This window comes from Megalopta genalis, chromosome 19 (genome assembly GCF_051020955.1).
Source record: "Megalopta genalis isolate 19385.01 chromosome 19, iyMegGena1_principal, whole genome shotgun sequence".
Taxonomy (NCBI): Eukaryota; Metazoa; Arthropoda; class Insecta; order Hymenoptera; family Halictidae; genus Megalopta; species Megalopta genalis.
In genome coordinates, this window is record NC_135031.1 from 587826 (window position 1) to 603815 (window position 15990).

A 15990-nucleotide genomic window follows, 5' to 3' on the forward strand; every position below is an offset into this window, starting at 1 on the left:
ACTAGATGAAATATGTTTAAATACAGAACAATATACAAACTAGATATCGCTAATAATAATTCTACCTCGTCGGCTATATTTTAAGTATAAAAGGGTTTATGCAACTCGAAATCAGGAAATATCAATCTTTGCTCATTAATTATTATCAACGAATCAACAAAGAGATCGAATTTTCTCTGATGTATAGAGTGAAAGTTGAATATTATGATGCTCGATTATGAAAGAGGAATAAGAATAGAACACGATATTTCTGTAACATTGTCATTAAAAATGAAATTAGTTTAGAAAATATTACGTGATTACAAAACTGCATCGGGTCATAGAGAATTAATCTTCTTTACATCGTTTGAGAAAAATTATGTCTATTCAGAGATCGTCTTTCAGTAAACAATGCAGCATTTTTTAATTTATAAAAAATCAATGGCTCTTGAAAGCCTTATTTCGAAGCGGAATTTTTTAATAATCAATTCTTGTAATAATGAACTTACAATTCTGTTTTGCTCATATGGAGAGAGAAACTCAAATTCGATGAATATTATTTTCTAGATAGAATATATAAATTCTCCTCAATTGTCCTTCAACTTGTCAACAGGCTTTGGCTCATTTTGGCTTGCGTCTCAATGGGAAACATTTTTTTCCGATAATCTAGCATTTAAAAGCGAACAGCCATATTCGTGAGGCTAAGAGCAGAACACTGCAAAATGACACACGAATAAATACTGAAGAAAATAGAACCATCAAACTGCAATCTATGCAACGTAAAACTAACATCCAACCACCTCTTATTCGAGTGCAGAAAGTTTCAAATCCAAAAAGTGCAACACAAATTAAACTCAATCTTGGCCTTAACTTCAGTTGACCAAATGAAGAACACCTTACAGTACCTGAAGGACATCAAATTGATTGAAACGATATAACCTACTGCAAGAGTCGCTAATTACCTCGAAGTCGATGCGACATAAAAACTCCGGGGAAAAACATCCTGATCGCGCGTAGATAATTATCGACTAAATTGTACGGAATTTGTGAACACTCGCGTGACGTTGGGGTTGCTTTCCCGTCGGGTTTAACGTTGGTGTGCTCAAATTTCAAACATTGGAATCTAGATCTATTTGTCGAGAGGTCGCGGCGCGGACATAACAGCAGCGGCAAAAACAGGAAGTCGTGCGGCACAGGCAACCGAAATGGCTGCCATAAGCCGCGAAATTCTCAACGTGTAGGCAGATAAACGTTACGCTCATTTTACTATCGAGATAACTCAGTTTACGAGTGCTGGAAGTGGGCTTAATGCGAGAAGCTTTATTACGCGGTCGTGATTTTTCCGAGCGGCGCCGCAGATAATGATCTTCTATTAATCTAAATGGCCGGCTTCTCGCGGAGCATAATTGCGCTGTCCGTTCTCGATACGCTAAAGATGAGTGATCGTGAAAACGAGGATGAAAGTGTTCTTTCCCACAGAAAATACTCGCGTGATTGATTTCGTCGATGAATCCTTTGATGGAGGATTAATTATCCTTTGCGATGAATATTTTGGAATTTTGAGCGTCGCGTTGGTTTTTAACAGCTGTGCACTAGGGTGGTCCTTGTTTCTCGATTGTTTTGGTCTTAATTTGGACTTTTTTTCAGTCTTATCGTCTATAAGTTATGATTACACTGCGGATATTTGTACAAAATAATAATTGTTTGTATCAATTCCAAAACATAGGAATCAAGCACAAGTTTCTTTTTCTCGTTAATAATTTCAAGATGTTCAAATTAATATATCAAGGTTCTTAGTTTCTTTTAATATTTTCACTGCTTTAAGTTGTACCTTGTAATTTTTGCCATAAGTGCATTAAAATTACAATCCAATTCTCACACTTTGAGAGAAAATTGTGTGCATAATTTTTGAACTAAATGGACAAGGGGATCTCGTGCCGCAGTTGCTTTAAAGTTTGATCATTTTAATGATTTCTTTTTATTTTCATAAGACAATGCATTGGATGAATAAATTTGATGTAACGCACTCAATTATCTCCTAAACTACAATCCGTTCCAAAAAATCTTTCAAATGATCCTTACCCTATTTCGAGAGCGATATCCTATAATAATCGCAATTTTTTTCTGAAACTATTTTTTTTGTAAGCAGATGATATATTTTGAGGTCTGCAACACACCACCACACCCCAAACATTGACCTAATTACTTTGGTTTCCGAAGCTCGTCTAAAGTCATTTAATGCTGTTGAAAGTTTACCTTTTTTCTTAGTGCGAATTCGCATGCGAGTTTACATACGAAATGACGAAATACATACTGCAGGAACATGGAATTCTTGAGACGTTTAATGAAGATTTGAACAGCATTAAATAACCTTGAACGATTTTCAAAGACCGAAATGTTACACATCAATGAATTGACATTGAAATGCACGATCCGTTTACATAAAGAAATATACAGTTCCGTTAACCCTTTGCACTCGAAGTCATTTTAGGTGTAAATCTAAATTGATTTTTCTAACTTATGGTATCTTCATTTTATATGACAAAGTGCATTTTATGCATATGAAATTTATAATCTTGCGACTCGTACAACAGTTAGACTTTTAACAATTTTTTACGTCTAGACTTTTACAATATAAAAATTACCTTGGAACGTGATGTAACAATTTTAATGGTGCCTCAGAGTCACCACTCGAGTGCAAAGGGTTAAAAGAAAAAGCCAAGATTACCTCGAAATTTCGGAAGCGCGTCTACCCAGCAAACATTTACGATCATACATTGTATGATCCCCCCCCCCTGGAAACAAGGTAAGTTTCATATTTCACACATTTTTTTGAAGCTAACGATAGTTTAGGAGATAATCGAGTGCATTACATGGAATGGGACTGCATAAACATCCTTTGGTACGTGTAGTAATAACGATGAAAATCGAGGTGGTAATACCCGGCGGAGCCAAGCCTCCGTATATTCGATACGGAGATCGTTGACGAGCTTATCGTCCCTTATCGTTGAAAATTCAGCTCGCGAAACGGCGCGGACCGCTCAGCCCGAAAGTAATTACTCGCATGTCCGCGGCTGCGAGCCGTAATGTGGCCCCGGCTCATTACAGGGAGGCGCTGCGGGGCACGCTTACGTTGAATTTAGTAGCTAATTTGAAGCTGGCGGGCTTGAAAACCACGGTGCGCGGATTATGGTTTCATTAAGTCAAAAAAAAAAAGCGGAGACGAAGCACGCTCTCCCGGGGATTACAGCACCGCGAGGCGAGCGTCGATGAATTTTTTATGCGAGTCCCGCCTCGAGTTGCATCGCGAGTCTCGTGTAATCATCCCGATACATAATTAATAACCGATATATACCACCAGAAAATCATTCCTCCCCTCACCGGGGCTCGATGATCGATAAGCCACCCACGCGATGAAAGGAGGCTCGCACACCGGTGCCCTCCCATGCGATCCCTGACGCGCGCTTTTCATGCGAAACTTTTTCATTGTGCACCGGCGCACCGATGCAGTCGCGGCCGGCTATCCGCGGCTCCATCGCTCCTATCCATCGGAATGGTTGTTGGCAGTCGCTCGTCACGTTTTATTGCTGCCTACTGGTAGCCGATGTAAAACATTGATTTGTAAACCCGTCTCGCGATGGACACTCCTCTATCCAGAGTATATTTACGCGCCTACAGTCCGACCGGCTACGGGCACAGGCCTTGTGGAATTCTATTGGGATATCGATTTCGGTTGTCCGAACCAGGGATCGAAAATGTTATGTAACTTTCTTACTGGTTTTATAGACGTCCGACATTGGGTCCCGTGTATTTCACCGATACCAGACTTCACCGGCAACGACCTTAGCCTGGCAACGCTATTAACCGGTATAGTTACAGGATTACCTTGAAATCATCAACAATTATTTCACCGACTATGTTTACGACGACACGATTTCAGCGACACCGCAATTCGCCGACATTGTTTATATACCGACACGTTGAGATCACCGACGAATGTTTTACATCGATTCGCGTTTCATCGCGACAAATGTTACTATTGACGCTTCGTGTATAAGAAACGTAGACGTTGTTGACAATATATTAGAACAGCCATTAAACGGTGAACCGTTTTGAATAAGAAGAAAAGATGAAAGAAAGGAAGAATAAATTCAAAAAATACCAAAAAGTTTTCAGAAAATTTGCTCCAAAATGAATTTTCTTAAAAAGATTTCCTTAGCAAATAATGTATCTTTATAATTCCATTTATAACTAATGAAATAGTTAACCCTTTGCTCTCGAAGCCAAATTAACGCAAAATTTAATATAGTTTCTCTGATCCACTGTATTTCCATTTTATATAACTTAATGCATTTTATACGTATGAAATTGAATTTTCTGGTTAATGCAACAGTTATCCATTCAACGATTTCTCCAAATATGAAGAAATTTGATGAATAAAACTACTTTGAAACGTGACATAACAATTTTTAATGGCACTTTCGAGTCGCCATTCGAGTGGAAAGGGTTAATAGTTCTTTCTTGTAAGTACAATAAATAATTTATAATAATAATCAACTAATTAACGTCAAGAAACATATATTTTGTATGTATAAATATCAGCTTAAATTGCTTTACCTTCGTTAAAATCGACGTTTACTGTATGACAATTAATAAAAATGTTGATTAATGAAGTACTAATATAAACACACCGTTATTGTCTCTCTATTTCTACATTTCTTATATTCGAAGTGTCGATAATAATATTTGTCGGTGAAACGAGAGTCGATGTAAACATTTGTCGGTGACTTCAACGCGTCGGTATGGAAACAACGTCGATGAAATGCGGTGTCGCTGAAATCGTGTCGATGAAAACATTGTCGGAATGTCAATTGTTGGTGATATTTCAACGTATTCATTATTAAGTAAATGAATTTCTTTTTCACTATTTTGAGAATAACATATTGTATCTAATACTTTATGTAACAATATACAAATGTATATTGTTCAGTTTGGTTTATTACGTTTCTTTGTAAATCTGTGCTTCCATTTTCTACATCAAGGAAAAAGGATGGTAATTATTATGGTAAATCTGTCGATGAACTGTTTCCTCGTTGATCTTGATGATGTTGAAATACGAATACGTGGATTCGTCAAACTTGTTTTCGAGAATGACAGCCTTTGGCAAAACTCGAAATTGAAACGCGTAGGCATGTTTTATATGTCGGATTTCACTCAGAAAGATAGACCGTGGAGACCCGCCCACGCCCAGGCGTTTCAATTTCGAGTTTCTCGAAAGGCAGCTTGGGTCAGATCTGGGTTAAATTTGTGAAGCGACGAAAAATAATAAATTTTTCATACATTTAATAATATTTACGTTTTTATTTATTCTCATTTTTAGATTTTCATAACAAAATAATCTAATTTTGTCTCGATTTGCAAGAAATAAAAATCATTCGTACGTTACGATGCAAGTGTAATTGATCCTCGAATTACATCTTTACAATTATTTTTGATCGAAAAGTCATCGAATCGAGAGATCGAGAAATGAATACCGCTGAATCTATTCGAAATACGGTCCAAATACCTGCGTTTAAAAATCTCAAAGAACGTGCGCGGCATGGATTACAAGACCTGGTTGCGATGTTATTAAGAGATTTTCATTCCGACAGTCTGATCACGAATGTCGTCGTACCGATGTTCACAGGATGAAAGATCGTCGGTGTGTGACCACGATGGAACACTCGCTGGCAATTTCGATAATATAAAGCTAGCAGGACTAAAGTACTATGATTTCTGGGGCAAGAAGTTGCGTATGCCTGCCAGGTAGAAGAATGAGCAGGTTAAAGTGCCGAAGGAGCACAGTACCGTAGCAAATAGCTAATTCGTACTCTGTGTGCGCATGACCTCGTCTTGCCACACAAGTAGAACTCATAGGAGACCGTTTCAACATCGAGAAATTCGTATCGGTTTTATTTTTATGAAATCATCGGAGCCGGGGATCGATGTTTCGCACGATCGACGCGCCTTTAACACTCACACGCTTCGCAATAATGCACAAAAGATCCTGAGCCGATACTTCGCCTCTATTTTCGCTTTACACCTTCGATCGGTTGTATTATGTTTCGTTTAGAAGTTCACGTTCTAAAGAAATTGCTCTCGCAATGCATACAGAGTTAAATTACTGTTATCCGGGAAGAGAAAACGAGTGAATTTTCGACTCATGGAATTTTCACTTTAAACAATATTTACGGGTACAAGGAAATTATGTTTTCTACGATGTTTGAGATCAATTACTATTATGTAAATTTTTTAATTATTATTATTAATTATTATATTTATTATTTATTGGAGTCCTTATCGAAGTCTGAAAATTAATTTGTACATCCCATCGTATTTTCATATTAATTACTATATCTTTTATGAAATGATATAATATTATACATTTATACTATAATTCTATATTACATTTCATCATTATACTTTGTATAAGGTGTCTGCTTTATCCGGAAATTCAGAATATTTCAGAAACTACGAAAGATAGTGAAATAACATTTGAAAATAACATTTGTTCGGTATGGAAAGAGGCATAACGTGATATAAACAGTTTTCTTGACTGGCGAAATAATGGCGGAACAAAAGAACCGTTTCGCACTCTACTTTTCTGTTTCAACTGAAACATATTTTTGGAAATGATGCTCAATAAGAATTCCTGTTATTCACCCTTCCATATTTATGTAATTTACGTACTGTACGTGCATTGTAAACGACAAAAAAAAAACGAATTTGTTGTTGCATTTGAAAAAATGTAAAACATATCGGGATAAAAAATGTGCTTATTAAAATACGATAACCTTTTCGGAAGGAACGAACCGCAGAATCTGATAAATCCTTGTTCGCATGAGACGAAGACGTACAATAATTCGAGCGAAATAAAGCCCGGCGGAGCAAAGTTGAAAGCAGCAATGGCTTTTCCACGGTAATCACCTGCGCCGGGAGGCCTCGTAGCCTCGGAACAACAGGTGAGGGAGAGCCGCCTTGGCGGCCGGTTGTTCGAAAAATTCCTAGAGATGTTGGTTTCGCGAGGAACTTTGTCCTGGGCCTCTTTCTTCGAAGAATAGGCGGGCGCAAAAGAATAAGAAGTAGACCGAGCAGGGTTGAGGAATAAAGGAGGAAGTACAGAGGGTATATATCGCGAGCAAAAGGAAGTGCCACGGGACAAAGAACAAAAGTGGGCGAATTCCCGCTGTTGGCCCCGAGATAAAGAGGATCTGGGAGGTGGATCAAGAATAAGGAGAGCCAGTGCCAGAACCAGAACCAGAACCAGAAGCAAAGGCACGGCCAGCAGTAGAAGACGAGAAAGAAGAAGAAGAAGAAGAAGAAGAAGAAGAGGGCCGCTGCTCGGCTTGGTCCCGGAGATATTCGCCGACTAATTGAATTTACGAGCTCGCCGGGCAACCGACGTGGGTCGTGCCGGTCTTTGGACCAGATTCAGTGTCGGTACACCGCCATTAGTGGCCGCTCCTCCTGATTCCTCCAGTATTCCACGGCGATAATCGTAAGTTCCGCGATCGTACCGGAGAACCGCCGAAAACTTCGTCGCGAGTATACGTGACCGTGATATTTGATACGATGCCAGGTGTTCGGCTTTGGTGCCATTATGCTCCTGGCTGGATTTCTGTGCTGCTGTTGGCGACCTAGTCGCCACCACCGATCCACCATTCGCCGCTCTCAAACACGCGATCGCCACGCATGTGCGAGCGATGCGAGCCATTTCGCTAGAATGGCCACCAGAAGAATACCGGCCTGATGAGGTTTTGCAGGCTTCTCAAGTGATTCCGCCGTTTGTTCGCTAACCGGGACCGCCCCTGTCACTTACACAGGCTGTTTATCAATCCTACTTGCTCGGTACCTTTGCCTCCTCACGGTATTTAAATCATTCATATTTTATTTTCGTAATCTTCGGTTCGAGCACCGTGACTACGGAACGCCTCTCTGCGTTATTTATAATTTTTGACGATTTGCCGATGTTTTAACTTGTTTGTAATTAAGTAAGAAAGGGTCTCGTAATTATGAAACTAAACACGTTTTCAAATTTAATCGCTTGCACTCGATTGGCGATTTTGAAAATTACTAATACTATTTTTTAAAAGGACTTTCATATTATCGAAGATTCTATTCGATGAATTATTAGAAAATAGAAGTCTTCTGTAAACGAACAGATTCAATTTCCTATGCGTCCAATAAAAACGATCACGTTATATAGTGGATTGAAATAAATGTCTTCATTTTAGAGTTGAAATAGCCTCGAGCGCAAAGGGTTAACGCTTCTAATTTGATCACGCATCGTTCATTTTCTTGCAGCATGATTCTGCAGAATATTGCAGATGAGAAATCGGAGACGCGCTCTTTCTTGAACATCTTGCCGATTGAAGCGTTTCTAAATACAGTGGACAATTTTTTTCGCAATCGATACTAAAATAGGTTTGGAAATTGAAAGCTTTCCTGTATGAGGTCTCAAACTTTATTGTACGATTTAAAGTAGAGTTGGACATTATTGGAATTCTTTCGAATACATATGTATTCGTCATAAATTATTCTATCTATTTTTCGGATAATTCATATAATTCTTTATAAGAATATATTTATACAAATAAATTCAGGATCAGTTCAATTTCACAACTACTTACAGAATTATGAAATTACCGATGACTTCCTCTGCACCCGAAGAAGGAAGGTTATTTAGTTATTAACATTTTATTCAAATCGATTATCTTTCGTATGAATTATTTCTGTGTAAATAAATTCTTATTCGAATAAAATAATATTCGGATATTTGGATATTTATTCGATAGTGTCGAATAAAATTGTGTCCAACTCTATTTTAAAGTAATACGAGACATATGAAAGTATTAAGAGACCGAATTAGATCTCCGTTCATGTTCCATAAAATCTCTAATAAAAATTCTACATAAAATTTTGAGGGGTCGTTTGACTCTACGCCATTTTTTGTAAACTTTCTCAGTTTCCCCCTTCTGTGTTATGCAGAAACATGTTACAAGAACACGAATGATGTATAACGAAAGTAGAGAATCTACGACCTTTAAAATGAGTCGAGATTTATTGTTGTAAGATTTTTTTTACGAAATTGCAGTAATTCAAATAACAATAATTTAACGAATATCGTAAAAATGTACGGTCTTTCTGAAACCACTGTATATCGACGTACCAGCGTTTCGATTAAAATAATTTGAAGGAACGAATTTGTGAAAAAAGCTCTTTTGCACATTGATTGACGAGTAAGAGATATTTAATGGAATAGTTCTTGTTTTTAACACATTGGTGACCGGTCACGAGTTAACTTGTGTTCTTATGCCCAGACGTTGTAAAATTGTCGGTCAGCAATGTGTTAAGATTATTTATGTTGTATTTTGGAAAATTTTACTGAAATTTTACTGAAAGATTACTGTAGTATATCATCGTCTTCCCGGTTTCGTGAGAATTTTTTCTCCGGTCCGATTCTTCTCGCGATACGTAACAGGGCCTGTCTCCGGTCTCCGGCGAGCAGATCGGTTCAATGGAATGGAACCGGTCCCTGTTTGTTCGTGAACTCGTACCGACAACCGGTATAACTAACCTCCCTTAACAGCCGACGTGTGAGAGCGCGGAACCTAAGGAAAAAATCGTATACGCCACTAGCACTCGCCTTCACGTTTTAACGTTCCCAATCTACTTCGAGCGGCACACGTATTTCCACCCAGAAAATAGCACCGGGAAAAATTGCACCGTAGAAAATCTACAACCTCTCGTACGTTCCTCGAACATAGTTGCATAAAATGTCACGATACTATACTTCACCAAAGTTTGTTCCGCTTATAAATCCACAGTTTAATCGCATACACGCGAATGTCGACTCTCGGGCGTGAATAAAAATTGCCATGATTCGTAAAAATGTTCACAATGAATATGTTTATGTGATTCATGAGTTACTGGAAATTTATGCACGTGTAGCAGTGTGAGAGAATTAGTTTGGAATTGAAATAGAACTAAAAAACAAATGGATGAATTTCGATCCTGAACAAGGTTCTATTATTATTATTAGACTGCGGATTTTATGCATTTATGGCAGAAGTGTGTAAGTGTAACAGAATATTGAAAAAAGACCCCAGAAAAGAATTTACGTTATATATATTCTTATGTTAGAATTTATGTTACGTTACTTTCAATTTATTCAAACTATTAAATGAAGAATTCTATTTCTTCTTTCGACGATTTCCGTGAACTGATAAGAATGTATGTTTAATTTCGTGTATTGTCTTCGTTGTTTGGTATCTCATCTAGTTGTTTTTATAATAAATGCAGTTTAGTAGCCATTACTAGACAGCGGATTTTGTGTGTTTCAAAAAAAAAAAGAATGAGAAGGTGAAATATTGTATAATGAAAACAAATGAAGAATTTTAAAATAGCGTTATGTTATTTTCAATTTACTAAATCGATTAACAGAGAAAAAACGTTTATATTCGATTTCTGTTTATTGTAATCGAGGTAAACAATTTTCATTTTGCATAAAAATCCGCACTCCAGTCATGATCTCTTTAGCTAAATGAAAAATAAATTTTTCGACATGAAAGATTCTAATGTGGCAAGAGAAAAGATTGAACTACATAACGGCGCGAGATTTTCTAAAATGGAGGGTGTTCCATTTGAAAAGTGTGTTCGTTTAAAAAAGACGCGAGTGTACAAACAACGTCGTCGTTCCGATAATGGCTACAGACCCGCAGCGGTTTCAGCGGGTCCGAGCAGCGGCTGTGGAAGGCAAGAGGAAAAGAAGAAAGCGGTGAAAGCTCGCGGAGACGTTTGTCGAAAAAAACGCCGACGCTTTTAGCACTTTTCACCAAGCGGTTCAAAGCCCCGGGTTGGTTCCGCTCATCCCGTTGCTTCTACGTCCCGTTTTGTTTTCCTATTTCAACGGACGACTCTTAAAATCGCGACTCGTTTCGGGAACCGTGCGTGAAAAATGTTTCTCGCCCCGGTCTCGCTCCTCTTTTTCCCTTCGCGGGCATTTTTCGTCCGGCTTTATCCGCGGCTCTGTCGAGAACCGCGACGAGACGTTCCCCGTGGGAAAAATAGTGACCCACGCTCGTTAAACGGTTACGTTGACGTTAATAATGATAATTGACTCGCGAGATTAGGAAACCGTGGTGCTGGCCGAGAAGCGAAAACGTTGGATGGTGAGAAGAATGAGCTCCGAGATGGAAAAACAGCGTGCGACACGCGAGCAAAACCTCGCGTGTTGCCGACGGTGTTGCATAATTAGAGAAAACCTCGTTACGCCACCAATTACCAGAGCTTTCGGCTCACCGCGGAAATTAATTAACGCGCAGTGAACGCGACCGCCGCGCCAGCCAGAAAGCTTGTTACGATTCTTCGGCGGGTGTCTCTGTTCTTTCCTTCGCTACCAAAGACTCGGCAAGTTCTACGCGTGTTGTTCGTCGGCAATTCGCGCAATTTACGGGCGAAATGTTCCTCTGAAATATTAGATCGCGTTTTCGACGAAACCGATGAAATTTTCAGCGCGCGTATAAATTACCAAAATACGCGAAACGCACTTTTTAAGTTTTCGTTATTGGCTCGGATAAAAGAGTTGATAAACGAGAGTCTTTTGTTTTCTTGTCGTACCAAGTAATAACGAAATTAATTGAAGGTATTTTAGTCATTGTACAGTCAACCAGTTCCTTCTGAAAAAGTGTTCACGTTTTAAAATTTGTGAGCCTATATGAGCCGTTTATTTTGAAAGTGGCCTAAGTCCATTTGTCAATTATTTCCGGTTGCCGTGGTTACATGTACACCTTAAAGTTATCTATCAATAAAGCATTTGAGGTTACTTGTATTCCGAGTAAATACGATAATTTCGGATACTGAAGTTTTCAGAGTTAGTTCAATAATTGAGCCGTTTATTTTGAAAGTGGCCTAAATAAATAAATTATAGTGGCCTAAGTCCAGTTAAATATAAAACTTAAAATTTAATATTAAATTGTAGAAATTATGTCACCCATGAGGAAGAACAAAACGACAAGACCATTTAGTTCGGATAGCGAAGAAGAATTAGTAACTAATGATTTCAAGGAAAATCGAAAAATAAAGAGAATTATAGAACAATATTCGTCGTCAGAAATGAACGTTCATTTAAAATAAGGTTACAATTCATTAACTGTGAAATGTTCGTCCCAAATTTTCTACTGTTCGCAATGACTCCATCCCATTTACCAAGTAACATATAGTACGGTGAATCGTTATGACAGTGAACATTCCTAGACCCAGCATTTCGCTAGAAATTTCGTAAGAACCATTAAACATCTGAAATTCACTAATTGCTCATTTACATTCTCGCTTCGACGCACTCTACGCGTCGCAAGGATCTTTGAAACTTCCACAAAGAATCCGACACAAAAGGCCGAAGCGAGTGTTCAAACTCAAACGAATCGCAATATTGCCGTCGAACAAAGGCTCTTCCGTGTCCCGCGAACTCTTCCTACTCGGTTAATGGCTAACTATGAATTTATAAGTATTTCTATAATAGTGGTGGTCGGAGCCGTACGACATCGGCGCACGACAGATGCACTATTCAAGAGATGGAGAGACCTCGAGCACCCGAGGCTCTTTATAAACAAGAGGCAGCAGAGGTAACGATCCCTCGGGCGCTGGACTTTCAAAGGAGCTCGGCCAGATATCGACGCGCCAGCGGACCAAACAATGGGAAAAAGTACCATTCGAAAGTGCCCCGCGACAAAGGGAAATGCGCGCTGGAAAAATCTGTCCGTATAGTGTGTAATGGCCGGCAATTAGCGTGACGAGCACGAGTGCTCTTACACGCTGCAAACGTTTACCTATCTCTACGACAGAAGACGCTCGGATTTCCTTTGATCTTCGAATTGCACTTTGCGCGCCTGCACATTCTGCGTGCGCTTCCTCTACAGTGGCTTCGCTTCCTAGAGGAATTTGATCTCATTTGGTAATTATACTTTGGAGAAACAACGCGCATACCTCATCGATCTCCTCTCGCGTTTCCTCGAATGCCATTCCCTCGCCACCGACTTCGCCTCAATCGTTCTCGAGATCGAAATAATTCTGAGTCATACAGTTCCTTTGGATCAGCTTTCAAAAGACATATATAGGGTGTTTATTTTATTCTGCACGTTGAAATATTTTCGTTATTTTTGCTGATATTATGATTCATGTTTTTTTTCTCTTTCAAGATCAGTTTTCCCAATTTATTACCTATGAATTTCCAAATTTCTTTATTGCCTTCGAACTAGCGTGATTTTCCATTCAAGGTCATTTCAAGGTCACAGTGGCAGAAATAATAGAATTCGTTTTGATGTGCTATGTTGTAAAAAGTTGTTTATATTAGTTGCACTCTATATAACTGGAGGATTTGGAAACTGATTAGTGCCTACGATAATTGGAGCTTAACTGTGCGTCAACCGAATTTGACAAAGTTCTTAATATGAGTGTAAGTTGCAGAGATCTACAGAACGCATTGTTTAAGTCGTCGCTAGTCGTATAGATGAAAAGTTAAAACACATGAGTTTTGTATTTCTTTCGTCATTCCAAGTAATAGCAAAATTTAAAAAAAAATGTTGCGACATTACCCAGTAAACTAGTCCTCCCAACATCTCAAAAAACTTCAAATCATTTCGTCCAATTCTAAAAAAACTTATTCCGCTTCAAAAACCATTAGCCCTTAACAAAAGTACCAATTAAGTTGAACAAAAATATTAAAACGAAAAAGCAAGAAAAAACGTACATAAAAAGAGAAAGGTTTCCATGCCAACAACCCCAAAAATTGCATAATATTCAAGTATTTCATTCAATCAAATTAGAGTTGTACAATGTAAACTACATACCCAACATTTTTACATTTTCCAGATCCTAATCAACTTAGGAAGATATCATAGAGATTAACGTAAAAATTAATTCTCAAATCTAAGCAAATGAGTCTATCACCCGTGGATGACACTGCACTCAAAGCATTAACGATACATGCGAAAACGTTAAAAAGACAAGTGAAATAAGTTATAAAGTTACTATAAATTAACTTAACTCTAAATTATATTAACAATACATTTGGTTAGTAAACAATAGCCATGTTAGTAAGCAATAACACTGCCTGTTCCTCAGGGGGAAAATATGGCTTAAAATACTATGATTCTAACCCACTCGTGTGTTAATAGAGTATGTCGGTGTTCTTGTTACGACTAAATCTAATTACAGAGCTTCGTTCAGGAATGATCTATTCGAACGACAGCAGCGTTGTAATTTGCCTAAATCGTGTTGGGTTCGTGTGAATTATAGGATAGTTTGGCTACCCCTTCTTCTCCAACTGCGTCTTATTGGATCGACGATCGAACCCGTGGCCTGTTCGTCTAACCCTTGGAGGATCTCGTCGGAAGTTCGGAATAATTGGATCGGTGCAATTAGGGAATGTATCCTTTCCCGCGGAGTCTTTCTACGGTTTTTCTGCAGCCCGATGCCCGTTCTTTGTCCCATCGGTCGAAGCCAAGGGACACTTCTGCCTCCCCCTAATGGAATCGGATGGTTCTTGTACCGAATGTGCTGGTTCAGCAATGTCAATAAAATTTAACAAGCTTCCCATTTACCATTTGCGGAATATTCAGCGCGCGCTTCGCGTTTTCTTTACTCCGCTCCTTTCCACTCCGCTCAAAGGATAATCACTTTTATTGTCCCGCGCTCGTCCCGCGCCCTTCGTCCCTTCGCGTTACCGGCTACTTCCTGTTTCGCTCGTTTCTTTCAACTGTTATCTGGCATCGTGAACGATGACACTGTTATACCAGAAATTCCTCGCCGGATATTATCACCGAGCAAGAATGGAAACAGAGGCCGAGAGAGAAAGAGAGACTCCGACTCGCGTCAAGGATGCGGCATCCAAACACTGTTACTACACACATACACATACATAGAAGAAACTCGTATCCGTATATAGTTTGGAGAGATTTAAGCGTCTCGAATAGGCGTTTCGATATGGAAGTGAGCAGTTCAGGTTTGAGCAGTTTGGTTTTTGGGTTTGTCTGATTATATCAGCAGTTCAGCTCAGGTCATACTTTGTTTCTTAAAAGTCCAATCTATATCTGAGCGGTGTCTAAAATGCCAAATGTTACCTTATTGAGGAGAAAATTATAATACACAACAACGTAGTGTTAAACACAACGCGTTCCTAATTATTTCGCCGCGGCGGCGGCGAACAGTGATCTGGTACAGTAATGTCTCTCTAATTGACGCTTAGATTGTCCACAAAAATGGACAATTTAGGAAGAGGAGATACGATTATTCGAGCCTTGCGGTTCATTTTTATAGACACGAATTGTCATCAACTATAAAAACGAGTCGTAAGGCTCGAATAATGGTATCTTCTCTTCCCAAATTGTCCATTTTTCTGCACAATCCGAGCGTCAGTAAGGGAGACATTACTGTAATTCGCTTTCTGCGAGCAAAATTATTTTAGCGTTGTTTCAAGGTTCAAGGTTACAGTATAGTAAGTCGTTGAATTCGCCTCGACACCGGATAGAATATTATCAAGTCAAAAATCTGTGGTTGTCACAGATCACCAATGCTTCGTATCAGTAATGTTGCAAATTTCATAACTTTTTGAGTCTATGGAATTTATTTTCACTACATTTTCTTCTGATAAATACATAAATCCTATGTGTTATAGTTCAATTAATGCAATAACATAAATTTGTTGATATTGTCACATGCGATGTTTTCCTTTACAGCTATAGGAATACGTGCTTGATATAAAATTAACTCTGCATCAATAATAGTAAAATCCTGTAATCAATAATAGTAAAGTACCTGTAATTAGATTTAGTCGTAACAAGAACACCGACTTACTCTATTATCACACGAGTGGATTAGAATCATAGTATTTTAAGCCATATTTTCCTCCTTGTGAGGAACAGTGAGTGTTATTGTTTACTAACATGGCTATTGTTTGCTGACCAAATTTATTGT